This window comes from Prosopis cineraria, unplaced genomic scaffold (assembly GCF_029017545.1).
Source record: "Prosopis cineraria cultivar Desert tree isolate PC_DT_omini unplaced genomic scaffold, ASM2901754v1 PC5, whole genome shotgun sequence".
Taxonomy (NCBI): domain Eukaryota; kingdom Viridiplantae; phylum Streptophyta; class Magnoliopsida; order Fabales; family Fabaceae; genus Prosopis; species Prosopis cineraria.
In genome coordinates this window covers 8,161,064-8,182,385 of record NW_026555336.1, presented here as the reverse complement: position 1 = coordinate 8,182,385, position 21,322 = coordinate 8,161,064, and the positions used below count along the sequence as shown (strand labels likewise).

The following is a 21,322-nucleotide window of genomic DNA, read 5'->3' as shown; positions in this document are numbered from 1 at the left end:
AATTGAGAAGATTTACTTGCAAACCTAAGAGTATTGTTATTGTAAAGTCCCTTATTTCATCCAGACTTTACCAATCCATACACACACATTACAATACAATATCAAAGATACGGCCATTAATTTGTTTTTAAAATATAGAATCCTGACTTTAAAGAAAATATGTTTAATAAAAAGGGCCAATGGAAGTGTAGACTTAAATTCATGTTCAATAAAAACAAACAAAAATATTCTTCTCAAAAATGGGCTATGCACTATAGCTCAAACCACATGCGCTGTGGCATGTGGTACAGAGCAGCATGCCATAGTTTTATGTCATGCGCCATGATTTACACACCATGTGCTGTGATGCATGTATCAGATTTAGCTGTCATGGCAAACACTACTACAAAAAAGGGTATATATGACAGGCCTTATCGGACAATTATAATTATAATCGTCCAATAAATTATAATATTGAATAGTTTAATAAATAACCATCTAATATAAAAGATATATTGGATAGTTATTTTTAGAACCGTCCAATATATGTTTGAATTTTTCAATTTTGCATTAAAAATTTAGAATTTATTAGACGGTTATCATGAATAACCTTCCAATAAAGCAGAATAATATTGGACGGTTAATATTTTGATTGTCCAATATGTGCTTTTATATCAACTCCCAAGTTCATTTTCATTTTCGGCGTCCTCTCTCCCTCCAGTTCTAAATCTGATTTCAGTGTCTCTCCTCTAGTCTCCTCTCCTCACATTTCAGCCATTGATCTCTTACAAGCTCTCTCTTGCTCTCCCACACCTCTTTTTTCTTGCTCTGCCACTGAAGACTCATCTCCTACAACTCTTGTCTCTCCTCACGGCCCCCATTCCGTAAGTACTTGCATTTTCTCTTCTCATTTCTTCTGAATCTCTTGCTCTCTGAAATAATTTTTCTTGGTTTTGTATTTGATTGTTGTATGGATTACTAATTATTGATTAAGCTTTTACTTTGTTAGATTAAATTATATTGATTTTGAGTGTTATTGGTGTCGCACGCAAGTTGTTCAATGAAATGCTTCATAGAAAAAAAATAACCTTTGGCAAGAACCCACATAAAATTTAAGTTATGGGTCACTTGAAAATACATGATAGACTAATAATATATGGTTAAAAGAGAGTTATATTTAGTTTTATTTTTATCTAAATTTATTGTCTATTTTTTATGTGTTTTTTGTTTGAACAATATTTAACTAGTTTGAGTGAAAAAATGTTATCATTTGATTCTTTGATTGATGATTGAATAGTATAAGAAGTTTCATGGTTATTAGAATTGTATATGAGTACTGTTAGCTTACTCAAAATTGTTACTTATGTGTAACTTGTAGTTTTAAATAACATGCGATATTGTTGTTTTTGGTGATAATGATAATAATGTGATTAGAATGAGGGCAAAATACCTAAGAAAATTTTATTTTTATGCCATTATACTGCTGATTTTTTGTTTAAAATTAATAGTTTGGCATTTTAAAGGCCCTTTTATTTAATTTTTAAAAAAATTAAAAGGCAATTTTTTTATACAAGAAATTTTTTTTATTTGTTTTGAATAGGATAGAAAATTTCAATGAAATCAGTTTTTATAAATCAATGATATATAATTTTTATAACAGTTGGGCCTATATATTAATGTTAATATTGAAATATATATATATATATATATATTATTTATTATTATAAGTAAAAAAATATTTTTTATGATTGTAACCAACATAAAATAATTTCTAATTTTTTTAAAATGTTTACAAAATAAATCACTTTCCTAATTTCTAATTTCTTTAATGTTTAACATATGGGCCCTAATGTTGTTTGGATTATATATATATATATATAATCAAATACAATGCCTAAAGAAATTATAAAAATAAATGTTATAAATTATTTATAATTTATAAATAAAAAAATTCACTTGTTGGCAAGTTTTCACTTAAGATAAAATACTTACAATTAATTTAATATAATTGTAAGTATTATCTTAAATTTAATTATCTTAGAGAGGGATGATGTGTGTGTGCGTGTGTGTGTGAAAGCATGTGGCTCATGATTGACTGAGTTAGTAATTAATATATTCATTAAGCTAACTCTTTCAATATGATTGAGTCACTAATATCATTTCTCTCAAACAATTCTTGTTAGATTGAGAAAGATTATGAACAAGAAATGGATGTCTTCGAATAGAGTCACAAAAGAATATGTCGATAGGGTAAAGAAGTTCATTAGATTCGCACTAAAGCATAAGGCAGATCATAATAGCATTGTGTCCCCATGTGTAAAATGTGACCTCTTGAAGTGGGTTAATACAAGCGAGTTAAAAGATCATTTAGTGTGTTTTGAAATTGATCATACTTATACATGTTGGTATAAGCATGGTGAGTCGAGCGATACAACTGATAGAAGCCGTGGGTATAGCAATACGTACATGTCATATGATTTAGAAACAAGTATAGATGAGGATGATCGTGTTGAAAAGATGACTAATGCTGTTGAAGAGGAACTCCAAGATTGTCTAGAAATACTTGAGAGATTGAGAAATGATGCAAGGACACCTTTATACACTAATTGCACGAAATCTCAAAATTAACCGCTATGCTGAGATTGTTCAACTTGAAAGCAAGAGGCAGGTTGACTGATACGATCTTCATAGAATTTGTTTCACTTATTCATGAAATGTTATTGAAGGGTAACAAGCTTCCAACCCGAACATACGATGCAAAATAAGTGTTGCAATCTGTGGGCATGAGTTATGAGAAGATATATGCTTGCCCTAATGATTGTGCTTTGTTTTGAAATGAATATGCATCATTAACTGAGTATCCTAAATGTAATGCTTCATGTTATAAGAATAATAGAAAGAGTATGAAGAAGGTGATATGGTACTTTCCCATTATGCCTAGGTTTAAATGCTTGTATAGCAATGTAGTAGATTCAAAAAATTTGACATGGCATGCAAATGAGAGGATTAGAGATGGTATGCTAAGGCATCCTACTGACTCTATGTAATGGGAAAAGGTTGATCGAGAGTACCTAGACTTTGTAAAAGATTCTAGAAACTTATGCATCACACTAACTATCGATGGAATGAATCCACATACCATGCAAAGCAATACCTATAGTACATGGCCAGTAATGTTAATCATTTATAATCTACCTCCATAGCTATACATAAAGCGCAAGTATTTGATGATATCCATATTAATTTCTGGGCCAAAACAACCAGGAAATGCTATAGAGATATACTTGGCTTTTCTAATTAAAGATTTGAGGCTATTACGGGAGACAAAGGTTGAAGTGTATGATGCGTATAGGAAGGAAACATTTAATTTGAAAGCCATATTGTTTGGCACAATCAATGACTTTCCGACATACAATAATTTGGCTGGGTATAGAATTAAAGGGAAACTTGAATGCCCTATTTATGAAGATAGCATACAGTTAGTGAGATTAGAACATGGTATAAAAAATGTCTACATAGGACATTGTAGATGGTTGTCTCAACAGCATTATTATTGAAGACTAAGAAAATTTTTTGATGGTAATCTAGAAGAAGATAAGCCACCTCCATCTTTATCCAATGATCAATTGTTTAAAAAGGTTAAGGATTTGGATATTAAATTTGGAAAACCTTTTAGGAGGCACAATAGTATAAGTAGGTGAAAGAAAAGATCTATTTTCTTTGATTTGCTGTATTGGATGACCTTGGATGTGTGGCATTTTCTTGATATAATGCACATTGAAAAAAACGTGTGTGAAAGTATTATTGGTACGTTACTATAAATTTTAGGAAAGAGCGAAGATGGCATAAAGCAAGGCTAGACATGATTTCAATGGGTATAAGGGAAGACTTGGCACCGGAGGAGAATAGAAGTCATACATTTTTTTATCTAGCAGCTCACACATTGTTGAGGTAATATATATGTATTTATAATATTAATTGATTTATTATATTATCATGTCAATTTTCTAACTTATATCTTAAATCTGTTGATTAAGCAGTCGGCATTTGAGATTGATGCCAGTCAAAGGCATTTTGTCATGGAAGTAGCATGTAAGGCACATCAAGCCCTCCAATATTTTGTAGGATCAAAATACATAACTCATGTCAGTGGCCATATTAGTCCTGCAATCCCTAAGTTGATAAAACTCATTATCAAACATTGGGATGCGTTTATTGCTAGGTATCTTAACAACTCATTCTTGGTAAGGATCACGATATTTTGTGTAATAATTTTATATGAATTGATCACTAAAATCATAGTACTTTTTATTTTTTTAGGAACTGAGCCAAAAAAATAAAGAGTTAAGGGCAAAAAATCTTATTCCCTTCTGAAAAGGATGCTTAGGGTATTCAAGGATCAAGCAATTAGTGGTATGTTTTGAATTTATTAATTGATATGCAATATGTGATGTTACTAATGTATTTTAATGCATAGATCGATAAAGAAGGCACACCAGAGAGCTCTATATTATGGGCCAGACTCTTTATATTAGGTTAGACTAATAAAGATGACAACTATGTGGGTAAACATGTTCAAGAACTTGCTAAAAAAGTTGTAAATACTTTCATTTTCAACTTTGCATAACATGTTAATAATTACTATCTTAATAACTTAGTGTTTTTTAAATTATGATAAATAGAGTGTCATCTTAGAAGAAGTTTCTAAAGGCGAGCTTCCCCAAGATTAAGATGTATTAGAAAAGGCATTGAAAAATTGTGATCACTCAGTCATCTTAGGGGTGTTGGCATGGGGGTCTCAAGGAAACAAATAGTGGGTAAAAAAGACTCCAAAAGATATGCCTTCTTCAACTAAGTTTAATGCTAAAGCAACAAGTATAAGCACAACAAAAAAGTAATTAAGGCACTGCTTGAGGCTAATGATTTTAGAAAGTCGCCCTTTGAGCACATAAGTCCCAACGAGATAGATAGTTGTACTGTGGCCCAGCCATCTAGTCCAATTCCTGAGGTATATATTATTTTTATTCCCTAACTTTGGTTCACCATCATTTTATAACTTATACTTATTTTTATTTAGGGTGAGCACGATTGCTATTTCATGGCAAATAGCCCTAGTAGACATAAAGCGCCAAGAGGCCATATGTTTAATATCCCTAGGAAAAATACCATACATAATGTGCCAATGCCTGCAGACTATTTGCAAGACTTGATTCTTGAACCCATTGATTCCAATTACCCATTGCCTTTTCCCACCTTAGATGCGTTTACTGTTGGAGAAGCAAGTGGCAACTTTATTGCATGGCCCAAGGTTTGCTTCTGTGTAAAAGATTAAGCACAAAATCCATAGGTATGCTAGTTACCTTTTTACGTATATGTTACATAATTGGTCTTTAACTATATAATTGGTGTGCAATACAAGGGTGCAATACAAGGGAAAGGGCATTACTAGACAATCAGGCCAATTATTCAAGGTTGATATAGTCATGCTAAACCAACTGCCAAAAACCTATCAAAGCGTACTAAAGGCATACACAAAGTTGTTTGCTAATTCTAAATTTCTTATTAGCTTTGCCCAGAGTATGTATGATAGAGAACAACATGATGTGATTAGGGTTGAAATGGTCAACAAAGTCCTCAAGCACATTTCGATCAGCCAAAACATGGTTCATTTTTATATGAGGTACATATTGTTTATATGACTTTTTATGATATTTTAAACTTAATATAATATAATAATTTATTTCTTTCTTTCATTTAGTTACCTATATAAAAATTTTATTGTCCCTGGTGATCTTGCATCAAAATTTATCTTTGTCTATCCTCATGATGTCTTTGCTCATCACAACATTACTACCGAGGTGCAGCATAGCCAAGCAAAAACATTAGCAAAGTACTTCAAGGCAAAAAACCTACTGCAAGGACGTGGTTTCTAGTACCTTATGTACAAGGGTAAATTCAGTGATATCCTAATTTATTTAATTTATCTTGTCATTTTAAGTTTCATAACATGTGTTTTTAAATTATTTTAGGATCCACTGGATGATGATCGGCATTATGCCAACTGCTGTTAAAACTGTAAAGTTTTACTACTAAGATTTTACTAGTGGGTAGCCAGATAATAGACCAAATATGATGGAATTATTTAATTTGTAAGTTTATATTTTGATTAATATTTCTATATTTTTTCATTTTGAATTTCTAATTTTACCTTATTTTCTTTCTTATTAAGGTTGTGGTGCTTATTGCACCAAAAAGAACTTGCCTATACTATTAAGGGACAAGTCATATGATCTAGCCTACCCTAATTGGAAGATAAAAAAGGTACTTCTCACTACTAATTTTAACAATCAATTTTAGTTTTCTAATTAATTCAATAACTTTTTTTTTGGTTTTTCTATGCAGTGCCCATGACAAATAGCATATAGCAAGGATTATGGATATTGTGTCATGAGATTTCTTAAAGACATCATCACTCATCCCCCCTATGGTATGTGTGTTATTTACATTAAATTACGTGATTATGAATTTTAATTTGTTGAAATAATTAACTTTATTGTCATATTACATTATTGCAGTATTATCCCAATTCATATTGTGAAGAATAAGTAAATTGAGGAATGGTGTGAGTACATTTTCCAGTTGTGGGCCAAAAATAAGTAAATTATATTTTTATTTTAGTTTTTATAATTTAGAATAATTTTTATTTAGTCTAGCAAACAACTTTGTTTTACTTAATACTATATTGAGCAATTGTATAGGTAACAAATTTTTTTATTTTAATAAAATTGTTAGTTTACTATAATTCAATTTAGTTTAGTATAATTATGGATTGGACTAGATTGAATTAGACTAATCTGTATTTACATTATACTGTTGTATGGGTCTACAAGAAATACAGCTCGCATATTTAAAAAATTGCAATATATTATATGGTTATTTACTATAACTGTCCAATATAATAATAATGTATTGGATGGTTATGATCAGAACTGTCCAGTATATATTAGTATATTAGATGGTTATGACCAGAACTGTCCAATATGTCCATATATTGGATGATTCTTAAAAATAACTGTCCAATATATTCTTTGCCTGTGCCACCTATTCTACACTATATTGGACGGGTCTTTGAACCATTTAATATTATATAATATTGGCTGATTTTAATAACTATCCAATATTTATTTTATCAATATATGATGGTCCCATATTGGACAGTTGGGCAAAAATAATCGTTCAATATTTCCTTTTTTTTTGTAGTAGTGAGATTTCTAATACAAATTTTTACCGTTCGCCATTTTTACACCTGACATCCGATTGGAATAATTAAAATTCCCACACAAATATAACCCAATTATCTAATGAGATGAGTTTAGATACAATCTAATAGTCCAATCTCAAATTGGACATCTGGGTGTAAAAAACTACTTTTCTTTCAAAACTAGCACCCTAAGTATTCAATTCCCATTCCTTACACCATTAGATCATTTTGGGCCTTAAACCAAATCCAAAAGGACCACATACACTTGATTGACACATCATATCATATTATATACACAATTTAACCTCTTCAAGCCATATTATACACTTATAGTCTTACATGATGTATCACATGCATTCATATACACACATCCATACTTATTCCACTTTCACACCTCTGACTTTCACATATGGGGCTAAATACTCACTATATAGTCAAGAATCATAAATATACTTGACTTATACAAATGGGGCCAGGCCTCACCATATAGTCAAGATCAACACACATTCACAATTCATCCACACATTTCACATAATTTTCAATAGAACAAGTTATACAATATAATATAAACTTGCTTGGATAGCATTTAGGTTTACGCTTGGATAGCATTTAGGCTTACCTATATATTCACCATTATGATACACTCGGCAAGATGCACAATCAATTACACAAGAAAGTTCTCAAACAATAATTTCGCATATATATACTTACATACACTTATGCATCCTAGTTGGCAACCCAAACATTTATTAACACTATTATACATTCATTATATACAATAGTAGTCACATCACTACTTGTAACCTTCTATATCCTCCAGATATAGGGAAAGACTACAATTACCACATCACTCACATCATTCACAAATTAAAAGATTTATTTGAAAAGCTTAGGCCTAAGACTCATTTTACAAAACCATTCAAATCACAATACAACCAGAGAAATACACAGCGGAAGCAAATTACACGTTCCTCTAATGCATAGTGGGCACCTCCCATGAGCACTCCCAATTCAATTGCCAGAAAATGAGCTAACTTTGTGAGTCTGTCGACTATAACCCAAATGGCATTATGTCCTGACTAAGTCCTTGGCAATGTAATTACGAAATCCATGAAAATATTGTCCCATTTCCACTTTAGGATATCTAATGGTTACAACATTCCTGCTGGTCTCTGGTGCTCTATTTTAACCTTCTGACAAGTTAAATACCGCGTCACAAATTTTGTAACATCTTTCTTCATACTAGGTCACCACTAATACTGCCTCACATCCTAGTATATCTTTGTAGCTCCTAGATAGATTATGTACTTACTACAATGAGCCTCATTCAAAATGACTTTTCTCATATCAACATCATCAAACACACAAATCCTATCCTGGCAAACCATAAAACCATCATCATTTAAACCAAATTCTACAGCTTGATTCGCTTCAATTTCCTCTTTAATTCTCAAGAGACTCTCATCTTCTAGTTGTGCCATCCTCAATTCTTTCCAAAAATCATTACTGACCTCTGTGGAATAGGCACCAATTAATGCCTTCAATGGTGCATCCTACTGCAACTCAACAAATGACTCTATGAATTTGTGCTCTTTAACCATAAGACTTGCCATATGTAAACTCTTTCGACTCAATGCATCAACAACCACATTAGCTTTATCCGAGTGGTATTTAAATTTAAAATTGTAATCCTTAAAAAGCTCTATCCATCTTCTCTACCTCATATTCAGCTCCTTCTAATCCACCAGGTGTTACAAACTCTTATAGTCGCTAAACACAGTGAACACTGCACCATACAAATAACGTCACCAGATCTTTAAAGCAAACACTACTATTACAAGCTCTAAATCATGTGCAAGATAGTTCTCTTCATGTGGTCTTAATTGTCGTGAAGCATACGTTACAACCTGACTATCTTGCATCAACACACAACCAAGACCTCTCAAGACGCATTCGTGTACACCTCGTAAGGTAACCTTGAACTAGAAATAATCAACACCGATGCTGTGGTTAACTTCTCTTTCAAACACTAAAATGCCACTTCACACCAATCATCCTATATATATGGCTGATCTTTTCAAGTTAGCTTGGTCAAAGAGAAAGCTATTTGGGAAAAGCCCTGGATAAATCATCAATAATAATTAGCTAATCCTAAAAAAAACTACGTATCTTTTTGACTGAACTAGGGCATTCCCACTTTAATGCTGTATCAACCATATGCAGATCCATAGAAATTCCATCCGTAACACCACATATCTCAAAAATCTAACTTCTCTCAACCAAAACTCACACCTACTGAGTTTGGCATACAACTTCTTATCTTTCAAAATTTGGATCACGGTTCTTAAATAACTTGCATACTGCTCCTTATTCTCAAAATAGATTAGGATGTTATCTATGAAGATCATTACAAACTGATCCAAGTACAGCCTAAAGATTTAGTTCATATAATTTATGAACACTATTGGCACATTGGTCAAACCAAATGGCATAACCAAGAACTCATAATGGCCATACTGTGTCTTGAATTCTATCTTGGGTACATCCACTATATTGACTCTCAATTGATGATACCCTAACCTCAAGTCAATCTTAGAAAAGATTGAGGCACCAGCCAACTGATCCAAAAGATCATCTATCCTTGGAAAAGGATACTTGTCCTTCACAGTCCCTTGTTCAACTGCTGATAGCTTATACAAAGACAGAGACTACTATCTTTTTTCCTTACAAACAATAACAGTAACCCCATGGCAATATACTTAGTCTGATGAATCTTTTTTCTAGCAAATCTTCAATCTACTTCTTCAATTCAGCCAATTTGATGGCAACATTCTATAAGGGGCCTTTGATATTAATTCGGTTTCATGAACTAAATCAATTAAGAACTCAACTTCCCTTTCAGGAGGTAATTGAGTCATTTCATCAATCTAGGAACTCACTACCCCAATCTTCTCAATTCTACCATCGTATTCAATACTAGTCGTAAAGAACGCCATATAGGCATCACAACCTTACCAAATTAACTTTTCAACACTCACTACCGATAATAACTTAGGCTACTCTAAAGAATTCACTTTTCATAATACAACGATAGTGAAACCACTTTTTTGGCACAATCAAGTATAGCATTATTCGCTACTAGCCAATCTATGCCAATAATCATATCTATTCCTCTCATAGGAATACTGTAACATCCAAAAAAATTTAACCCTGGTTTATTAACCTGATGAGGGTAATTAGTGAATTAATAAGGTGTATGGTCAGCGAGGCTTAACTTGGCATAATTGTTACATTTTCAGCCCTAGAAGTGGGTCCGAATCAATGGCGGGCTACCCAAGTAAGGAAAGAGGAAGAAAAAGTGAAGAATTGTTCTCTATGCCACATGCCACGGTGCATGGTTGGTCTACCACAGTGCATAAGATAAGTTTGAATAACGAGCTCTTTTATGCCATGTGCTGTAGCGGAGGGCAGCGTATGCCATGGCACATAGCCAAAAATTAAATATATCTGATTCGTTCTGCATGTAAAAACAAAAGAAGAGGAGGAGAGGAAAATGAAGAGCTTGACTTAGGCTCTTACTAAGGCACAGCATTAGCTTCCATTATTGGCATTTTAAAGCTCCCAAAATACCCAAGGTAAGTTTATAGTGCCTTCTTCTTCCTTTCTCTCCCTCATTTTATGATGATTTATGGTAGGGTTTGAGTTGGGAGATGAATTTTTGGTCCATAGGAGTATGAGTTTGATTCCATTAGTTAAAATAAGTATAATGGGAGTTTTTTAATGTATTGAAACACTACATTGATAATTTTAGAAGTGGTGGTCTATAGAAGCATTTATTATCCAAAAATTAACATAAATATGGTAGTTGGGAGAGGTTTATGTGCATTAATGATGGTTTGAGGTATTATTAGTGATAATGTGCATTAATAAAATTTAATGAGCCCATTGGGTATGAATGGTAGTGATTATGAGTTAATAAAAATAGAGTATATGGAGTCATATGTTGATAAAGCATTAAGTGTTAGACAATGATAAAATTCTTGTGCTATGGATACAGTGAGGTTTGTTTTTGGCACCATTCGAGCTTATTAAAGCTTTAGGAAGTTGGTATAGAGAGTGGTAAACCTCTGACCTCTCAAAGGTTTGAGTGTAACTAGAGAAACTTAACTTTTATGGTTAAATATTAATTGTTTGTGTGAAATATGATTAGTAATTTAAATGTATGATGCATGCTAGCATGTTTGGCTTGTGAAATGATTTTTGAAAAGAAAAGGTTGACTATGCCACTTATATGTGATGTAAAAGTTTACTAGTGGTATGTTATACAAGAGTGGAGATTTGTGATATATATATATATATTATAATATGTTGAATGTGTGGAGTGATTTAAAATTAGTATGTGAGATTGGTTGCCATAATTTATTGTTGAATTGCATATTATGTGATAAATGTGCATAGCATGATTATTGGCAGGATTTCACCTAAGAAGAGGAGTAGATTGATTGAAATCTACGTGGTATTAGTAGTGATGTTGGAATTAGGAACTAGCCTTGGCACCAACCATTAGAATCGAGAGGTAACCCTTATCCCGTGGTTGATTTGGGACTATCCTACTTGTTCTATAAGGGACTCAAACCTAACTATTCTCCACCAGTTCTTGATGAAGCTAAATTAAGGGTACGACACCTTATGGTTGTTAGTATTAGGGGAAATCAGATTACATAAGTAAGTTCTCCCTAGCCCGATAGCCCTCACAAGTGGAAGGCTGGGTTAGACTGTGAAGGACATAGCCATGTGATAGCTATTGATTTCATATCGGAGGTAGGTAACAGGAGGATATAAGGTTGGCATCTGATCATGCATATAAGTTCGGCCACATAGTTATTGGTTTTGTGGTTCAACATATGTTGAGGGCGCATGGTTGTTATTTTACGACCCTGTGTTATGTTTTGCTAAATAACATGATTAAAGTGATTTGTGGCAAGCTCGGTCACATGGTTGTTAGTTTTGTAAACTGTGGCCGAGTGTTATATGTTATCCATGCTTATTTGCCTAATTGCATTTATTTACAATTGATAGGCAACTGTATGGGTTAAGTGAAACTTGATTACTGAGTAGTTGTACTCACCCTTTAATTCTCAATATTTTCAAGACCTAGCTCATCAGATTCGAGTCAGGGAAAGCATACAGAGGCTTAGGATTGTGGAGTAATCCTTTTATGCCTCTCTTTTGTTATTTTCATATGTATTGGTTAATGTAATTGCCAACTAGGATTGCCTAACATGCTTTATGCACTACTTGCATGATTTTGTGTATAATTAGTGTATTTTGTGCATGAGTTGTGAGTTTTAGTTATAAACCCATAGATAGGAATAAAATACTTATGCAAGTAGAAATATATGTCTTTTGAGAAATTTGGAATGAAATTGTTGATTTTATGCAACATTTTCTCCCTTTTTATGTTTTGTGAAAATTAGGGTTGAGTGGTGATTTCATAATATAAGCATTTTTTATTGTGTGTGGTGAGTTGCACGAGTCCGCAAGAGTTAATTGAGTGTGGTCAGATGGTTGGTATAAGCTATTAGCACCTATGGTTGAGTTGGGAGATCCCATTTAGGAAATTTTGTAAAAAAATAGTTGTAATGGGTTTTAGTGTCCAACCTTTTATAGAAAATGAGTTTGAGTGTGTAACCAGTGCCATTAGCTAGAGCTAGGAGAAAGCTCCGTGTAGACACCAAAACCATCTCAATCGAACATCAAACAGAGATTTGAAACTCATTGGAAGTTTGCTCCTCATGCTATCAAATGACAGCACTGATGCTATCAAATTTCGTGCAATGCACCGTAGCGCGCCACGGTACACGTGATACTTTCTGCACGAAATCTGTTTTGAGTTTAAAACTTATTTTTAGGTCCTAATTAATTTCCAAGCTTCTACTTTACTTTCAAAACTTTGATTCAGATTTATTAAATCATGTTTGAGATTTAAATTATCGAGATTTGGATTTCTTTGAAATAATTTTAGAAATTCCTTTTATAAACTTTACAATTTGATAATCCTATGAGGGTTAAAACCCTAGATTACCATAATTTGGAGTCAATTGTGGTTTAACCTCAGGGAGGTTACAAATACAAATCAAATCAATCTTGCAAACGCTATCCTCAAATCAAATCTCTACATTGACAAGCTCTACTTGTAATACTAGACAATCCAGAAGGCGTCGTCATTTTAATAAGCATAGGCAATTTTTACAAAGACAATTCAATCTATTCACACACTACTCAAACACAAAAGAATGTGTGGCACCTGAATCAAATAGTGCCTCTACTTTATGATCACAAACAAAAATTATATCTCTGATCAAGTTTGAAGACGCTCTGGCCTCTTCTTGTGTAACTGTAAGCACTCGACTAGGAATAATAGATCTCTGCTTAGTCCCCTCAATTATGCCCTCTAGGCACTGCCTCGCTATATGTCCCGACATATCATACTTGTAGCAAGCCCAACACCTTCCTAAATGAGATCTACCGCATATGTTGTACTGGGGTGTCCTTCCAATACTTAAAGTCAGAGCTAGAACATTCGATGCTTGCCCTTAAGGACTATGGAGGCCTAATTCTCACACCTCCACCTCTCTGCATTGACCCTCTATGCATAGGTCGAGACTGAGAGACCCTCTACTAAAACCTCTTCTTTCAGAAGAACTGGAACTACCCATACTAAACCCATGCCTCTTAAAAATTCCACCAATTAGACATAAAGGAGATGAACACCTCCCTATATTGTCTTGCTTCCTCTTGACATTTGCCTCTTTACTACGCTTAGCTGCTGCTCTTAACTTGTGACACATTTCCTCATATGTAGTCACATCAAGTAGTACTATCTATTGGTGATATTTGGTCTCATCTTTCTAAGTAATCTCTCAACTTTCCACTTTATATCACTACTGTGCTAGAGGTATATGGAGAAAGCTGATAGCTCATTGAACCTCCTTATGAACTCTTCTTCATCTAGGTCTCCCTACCTAAAAGCATGAAATTCCTCTTCCTTCTTGATTCTGAATGAGACTGGGAAATGTTGATTGAAGAACACTTTCTTGAACTCATCCCAACTCAACCGAACACTACTTGTTGGCCTCATTGATTCCCACCACCTCTTAGCAGCACTAACCAACTACACCGTGGCTAAGATAACCTTATGTTCCGAGGTACAAATTACTACCTCAAAGATGGTTTCCATTCACTCTATCCATAATTTTGTTTCACCTTCTCTCATGCTTCCATCAAAATCGGTGGGTTGAATCGAACAAACATCTTTCGAGCACGATCAATAGATTGATCAGTGCCAGGAATCTCTGGTCTGCTACCTGAACCCTGAGATGGTCTAGGTTTCTATGTGCTTCCTCATATACTGGAATATTCTGAGCTTTAACTCTCTCTTCTTGCTCTCTACCTCTTAGGATCGTGTCATGATCCCCAAACGTTTACCTTATGTCTACAACTATATCCCTGAGCTCTTCAAGTAGCTTATCGAGTCTATCTCTTTACGGCTAAATCGATTGAACTTCTGGCCCTCACTCCTCCTCAACAATCCATCTAGATACTGCAGTTCTTGCACGAGTACCTCTCATATTGTACTATTTTTTCCCCTCCTAAGGATGAAAATAAGAAACACAAAGGAGATTAGGGAAAGAGTTGTGTAATGAACAAGGATAAGTTGCCATATTTCTAAATGAATGTATCATCACAATCAGGTCTTGAAACTTGAGAAACTGATACCAAAATTTGTAACCTCCTTCTATATCATCCAGATATAGCAGAAGACTATAATTACCACATTACTCACATCATTCACAAATTAAAATATTTATTTGAAAAGCTTGGGTCGAAGACTTGTTTTATAAAACCATTCAAATCATAATACAATTAGAGAAATACATAGCAAAAGCAAATTACACGTTCCTCTAATGCATAGTGGACACCTCCCATGGGCACTCCCAATTCAATTACATGTACTTTCATCACAAAATAATTTTAGGATTTGGTCCGTGCACCGTGACGTGCAGTATGTGCACCATGGCATGTAGCACAAAGCCACATGCTCAACCTATTTTATGTCATGAGCGCGCATGTGTAGCCATGCACCAAGGCACGCCTGTTGGATTTTCTACTATCATTTTGTTGGATAAGGAGGTACAATAAAAGATTAAACTTTCAAAGTCCCTATCCTGATATGGATCAAATGAACTCGTTTAAGTCAAGGTGGATAGAAGAGTTACCTTTTAATTCTTCAAACTTGGCACCCGTTCTCTTCAAGAGTTTAGATCTTGGGAGCTGACAACATAGATATGCTCTTCTATGGTATCTACACGAACAGCTCTCTAACTCGAACAGCGTGCTAGCACTCCCAGCATCCATTCTTCTTTGAACGTTAGTTTTCTTTTTATAAGGTATTTCATGGCTCTCAAAGGTGTTTTGCCATCAAAACTTTTCTAACTCTCTCATCCTTCATAAAAAACGTGTCCCTATCTATATATAGTATATAAATAAGGATTTTCGTCTTCCACTTAAAAGCCCACAAAAATATAAGGAAATTTAGCTCAGAAAAGGGAAATCTAGTAGCATATCTAATTAAATTTATCTTATAAATTTAAATTATAAAACTGACATGATATTTCCTCATATCATGTTAGTTAGTTAAATTTAATCTATCATAGAAAATTAAAGTTAAAACTAACATAACATAATATAATATAATATAATATAAGATATTACATATTATATTATAATATATCTATATATATATATATGAATATATATATATAGACATATATATTTTGAAAAATATATAGTATATTATATATTTAATTTTATATATCCATAATATATCGATACAACACACACATGAATATATATATATATATATATATTGAAAAATATAATTAATTTTAAATTTTATATTTCATATAAATATTTATCAAATAAATATTCAAATATATAAATATATAATTCATTCACCCTATATTACATTAATTGAATCTAGACATATTCCAAATTTAATAAACTTGGATATTATAGCTCGAGTTGGGCTGTTCTTATGTGCGACATTGTAGGCCCATATGAAATTGACAGTAGGCTAATTACGCTATTAGCCCACAAGTCATAAGTAGCCTCTAGCAAGACATTACAACTACCCAATCATATGGAGATCGATGATTCGATGTAATCTATTATGCAACCGTATCACATCCTTTTGTCACGCAATATTTCAGTCAAGTATGAGACATGAAATTGTCATTCTCCTTTACTTGACGGATACTTTCTCAATCTCTGAGTGGACTAACTATAGCAATGAAAAAAGCCCTTTCTATTGTAGTATGGTCATACATTTTCTAAGTCTTACTCATCGAGGGGCTCAATAATATCTCTCATTTAATGTGAGGGATAAATTTCATCTTGACCACTCATATTCCTCTGCATGAATATCACTAAATTTAATTATAACCTTTATGATCATCATGTCCAAAGTGACTTTTAACTAGGTCAAATTTCAGTGGTCATCATGTAGGAATCCATGATGATCTCAGGTCAAAGGGCTTAGTGATATAGTTACATATGAGATAAGCTTATAACTTGTACCATGTAGCTTTTTCATAACGGGTCGGTCCAGCACCTTATACTCTTTCAAGTGCTTATGACTTTGATTTATATCTTTATAGTTAATCAAGTTATACTAGTCTTGTTTCATCTATGATCCCTCATAAATGACCGACCAGGGACATTTAAGACAATTACTATAGTTTATCTAAGGATACAGTTATGATATTGAACATGCCAATTATATGATAACAAAAGAGAAATTCATTAAATAACAATATGCATAGTACAATGATGGCCCTTAGGGCATAATTTTCAATAATTTTATAGTAAAAATGATGAAGTTTCAGTGTGCATCATTTCATATATAACATCCGATCGAAGTGATTCAAGCACCCACACAAAACCATCGGCTCACTTTAGACTAATATACACTCTCATTGGCCTTGAGCTCAACTGTAGTGGTAAAATCATTCGGCCAAAGATGTTCTAATGCACATACGGACTATGGTTTCCCCCAATACACATAATGAGGTGTCGTTAACCTCCAATACCGTATCACATAAACACTAAGGAGTCTCACATATCCAACACCATACCTCAATAGGCACTAAGGAGATCTTCTCCAATACTGCACCTTATAAGGCACTAAGGAAAATTGTTTCTAATACTGCATCTTGTCAGGTACTAAGGAAACCTTATCATATGGTCTTTATCACCACCTCTACTCGGGTGAACTCTCACCCCTATGATCATGCTTTCTAACCATTCAAGGTTCCCATTTACCATTTTACATACTTTCTTACACACAACACATACATAATACATTCCATTTGAAATCACACATTTCAATGCTTTATTTCAATTAAAATCCATTTCATGCAACATTCACACAATGCTATAAATCATGCTTAATTCAAAAACAAGTTTATGCACTACATAACATTCTAACATACAATTATAATAAACAGTCAAATAAAGGAAGTTATTTAGTTATCTCACCCTTTTGTCACTAAAAAGGTTACTTATGGATTTCAACTACCACAAAGCTTATCTCAAGCTTCCTTTCTCTACTCACACATTTAATATGCCAATCTGAACACATTTTAGTCATTTAGTCTATTTTGACCAAAAACTCATATTTACTACTTAAGGCTATATTCACTATTAAAACTCTTTTTCATTTATCCATTCTGTTTATTACTACACGATTACTACTTTACATCAGCTCAATCGATCTTATTTCACTCAAACATGATTTTGCCTTGAAACTCTCTCTTTCTCTCTCTATAAGGCCAAATTGAGCCTACGAGTTTAAAGCTCTACCGTTCAGCTTTAAACTAGTCACAAAGCTATAATTTAGCTCCCGAAACCTTTTTATTACTATTGAGAAAAAATAAAACCCTCAAATTGCACTGGTTCAATTTTTCTAAACTCATTTTTAGAGAAATTTTGTATAGAAGGAAGGTAAGAGTTATACGTAGCTTACCTGATAAGTTATCAATTAAAAGCACCTTCAATGGCCTAAAATAGCTTGCTCTAGCTTCTCAAGCCTCTCTCCTTCTCTCATGTGTTTTCAAATTTTCACTTCTGAAAATCACCAGATTTCACGACTTAAGAAGTGATTTCCTAGTCCATGCACCGTGATGCATGGCACAGTGAAATTTTATTCTCACCACACGCCCTGGCTTCGACTCAAATGCACTCCTCACCTATATCTGCTCATACAACACACCAACAAGTCAATTCACCAAGTAATCATCCAAATCTCTAATCCCACTCTAATTACTACTTTACCCTCCGTTAGTAGCTAATTACAGGATTAAGAAAATTAGGATGTTACAATACCAAATGAGAGCTACTCTTTTCTCGCTTCCTTTCTCAGCCCTTTGACTCTCTTCACCTTATACAAAGGGTAACAGAGTGAAATATACATCTCAATAAATTAGATAAATCCCAAATACTGGTTAGTAAGTAAAATCATAAACAAGAGATAAAGTAACATCATTTCAATAAAACAGTATAGATATGCATATACACAACATCATTCTCATTCATTACTATGCTCATGCACTCCTAGTCCCTCTTGCAAATCAAGCTCAACGCGAACTAGGACTTCTAATTTTGCACAAAATAAGGCCAACAAAACTAATATCTCAGATAAGATATCACCAATATGGGTGGTCTCCTGAGTCCCTACTAGCGGAGTATACTCAATGCTTGGATGTTAGGATTTCTTAACCTTATAGAGAGTGATACCACATACTATATCTTAGTCTACGTACACTCATGGGTAATTCTCCTAGATCCTTCTTGCGAAGCAAGCTCTATGCTTAAAACCTTCAAGACTTCCTAACATTACACAGGGTAGGGTCACGTAGGGTGTACTCACAGATACAAATGCACATGCCTCTTCACATACATTTCAAGCATCACTCACACACACATGCATAGGTCTTTTACAATACTGCTACTCTATCAGTTCGTAAAACACAGTTACACATTATATAAAATACTTGTAAATAATTCCACAAACCACTAATAAATGAAAGGTTACTCTAGTTACCTTTTACCCTTACTACTATGGGTTACCATTCACATTTAACTTCTCAAATCAGTTCAACTCCCACGAGCAATTTTTGAATGCTTAATCTACACAACAAGCATCCCTTACTCAAATTCTAACATTTACACAGGGCATTAATTGGGCTAAGCCAAATCCCTCATTACATGAAATAGTCCAATTACTCCTTTTGAGTTCACACAACTCACTCTTTATAGTCATTGTCTTTAAGCCACCTAAATGGCCTAAGACATTCCTTTTTCACACTGTTTATCACTTTTCCATTTTAACCTAATAATTTAGGTTAATTTAAGCTTCAACCTTAAAGTTCAACTATTAAATTTTAGGCTAATCATAAATCCTTAGTTTTGCACTCGAGACCCTTTTCAAATGTATTCCTTAGATTATAACTCCTTGAAAATTTCTGATTCAATTTCTCTACCAAACAAACTTAAAGAAATTAGGGTAGAAATGTAGTACAAGGAGTATGAAATTTACTCGATAAGTAACTAGCTAAAGCAACTCTCAAACTTACAAATCGATGCCCTAGCAAAGATGAAAACTCTTAGATTTATTATTTTTTTATGTATCTAACTTATTAAAATATGTCATCTTATTCATAAACTCAAACTAGATGCAACTTAACTAAACTAATAAGTGACTCAGATTGTTAATTTTTACCAAATTGAGCGAGTTACTTGGCTTATAGAAATGGTGAAACCTAGTTAAAAGAAAAATAAAATTCAAAAAGAAAGAGCTAATATTAATAAAAGAAAACAAGAAATACCAAAACTAAGTTACCCTATTTTAAAATTTCTATGTTGAGTATGATAATCTATTAATTTAGATAGATTAGTATATTTGTAATACATATATATAAATCAAATATATATAGTTATATTTTATATTTTAATTATTTAATAATATAATTTTAATGAATATTATTAACAAAGGTAAACTCTTATGAGTTTACGATCCAAATTTACATCCTTAACAAAAGTTTACTTAAACTCAAAAGTTTGACTTGTAAATCCAAATGTAATATTTGAATAAATGGCAATTTAGTCTTTTGAGACCTTAAGTCTTAATCATTAAAGTCATGAATGACCTTTTATTGATTATTAAATAATTAAAAATATTTTAATTACAAATAAAGATCATGATTTTTTTCTTGCATTATATTTCAACGTTTTTAATTGATATTAATGTATTTACAAAGCTCCTCATTGCCATTTTCCCTTAAATTTGAGTCAATTAGTCAAATAATTATGTCCAAAAAAAACAAGAAGAAAGCAGATGTCGCTTGCATATATTCACAGCCTTGATAATTTTTTGGGCCAAAATAATCTAATTAGAAGAGGAGTTGGGCTTTCGGCCCAAATAAAAAGAATGAAAATTGAGTTGGAAAATTGTGAAGTGAATCCTAACGCACAATTGAGCCTCCATTATTTGAATGTTATCTTGAAAGTTATTTCACTAAATTAATTTTAATGGAAAATCATTTTTTTAATATTTTTGGTCTGTAAAGATGTATCTAATTTTTAAAAACATTGCTTAGGAATAACTGTTCTCTGGAGTAATAAGTAAGCTATGTCCAGAAAAAGAGTAATAAACACAAAATTAAAGTCTAACTTAAAATTTATCCAGGATCTTGATCTAACAAAGAAAAAATATAATAAGTCCTTGAATTTAAAAAAATATTTGGTTTTAAAAAACTTATAATTTTAAAAGTATACCTATAACTTATATTATGTATGCATCATAATTTCATAGTAACCATAATATATCCTAATTTTAAATATAAGAGTCAGTTTGGCTGTTTATTTTGGTCATAAATATGAGATTTCAGTTCTCTTTGACCCTCAATTATTTTTCTCTCAAACTATCCAAATATCAATATTCTTGTGCAATATGTAAGATAT

General features: G+C 32.8%; 1 pseudogene; it reads right to left on the bottom strand.

Moving 5' to 3' along the window:
- The window catches only part of LOC129310727 (non-specific lipid transfer protein GPI-anchored 7-like), a 33,862-nt pseudogene that overhangs the window by 11,097 nt on the left and 1,443 nt on the right, over nucleotides 1-21,322 (bottom strand).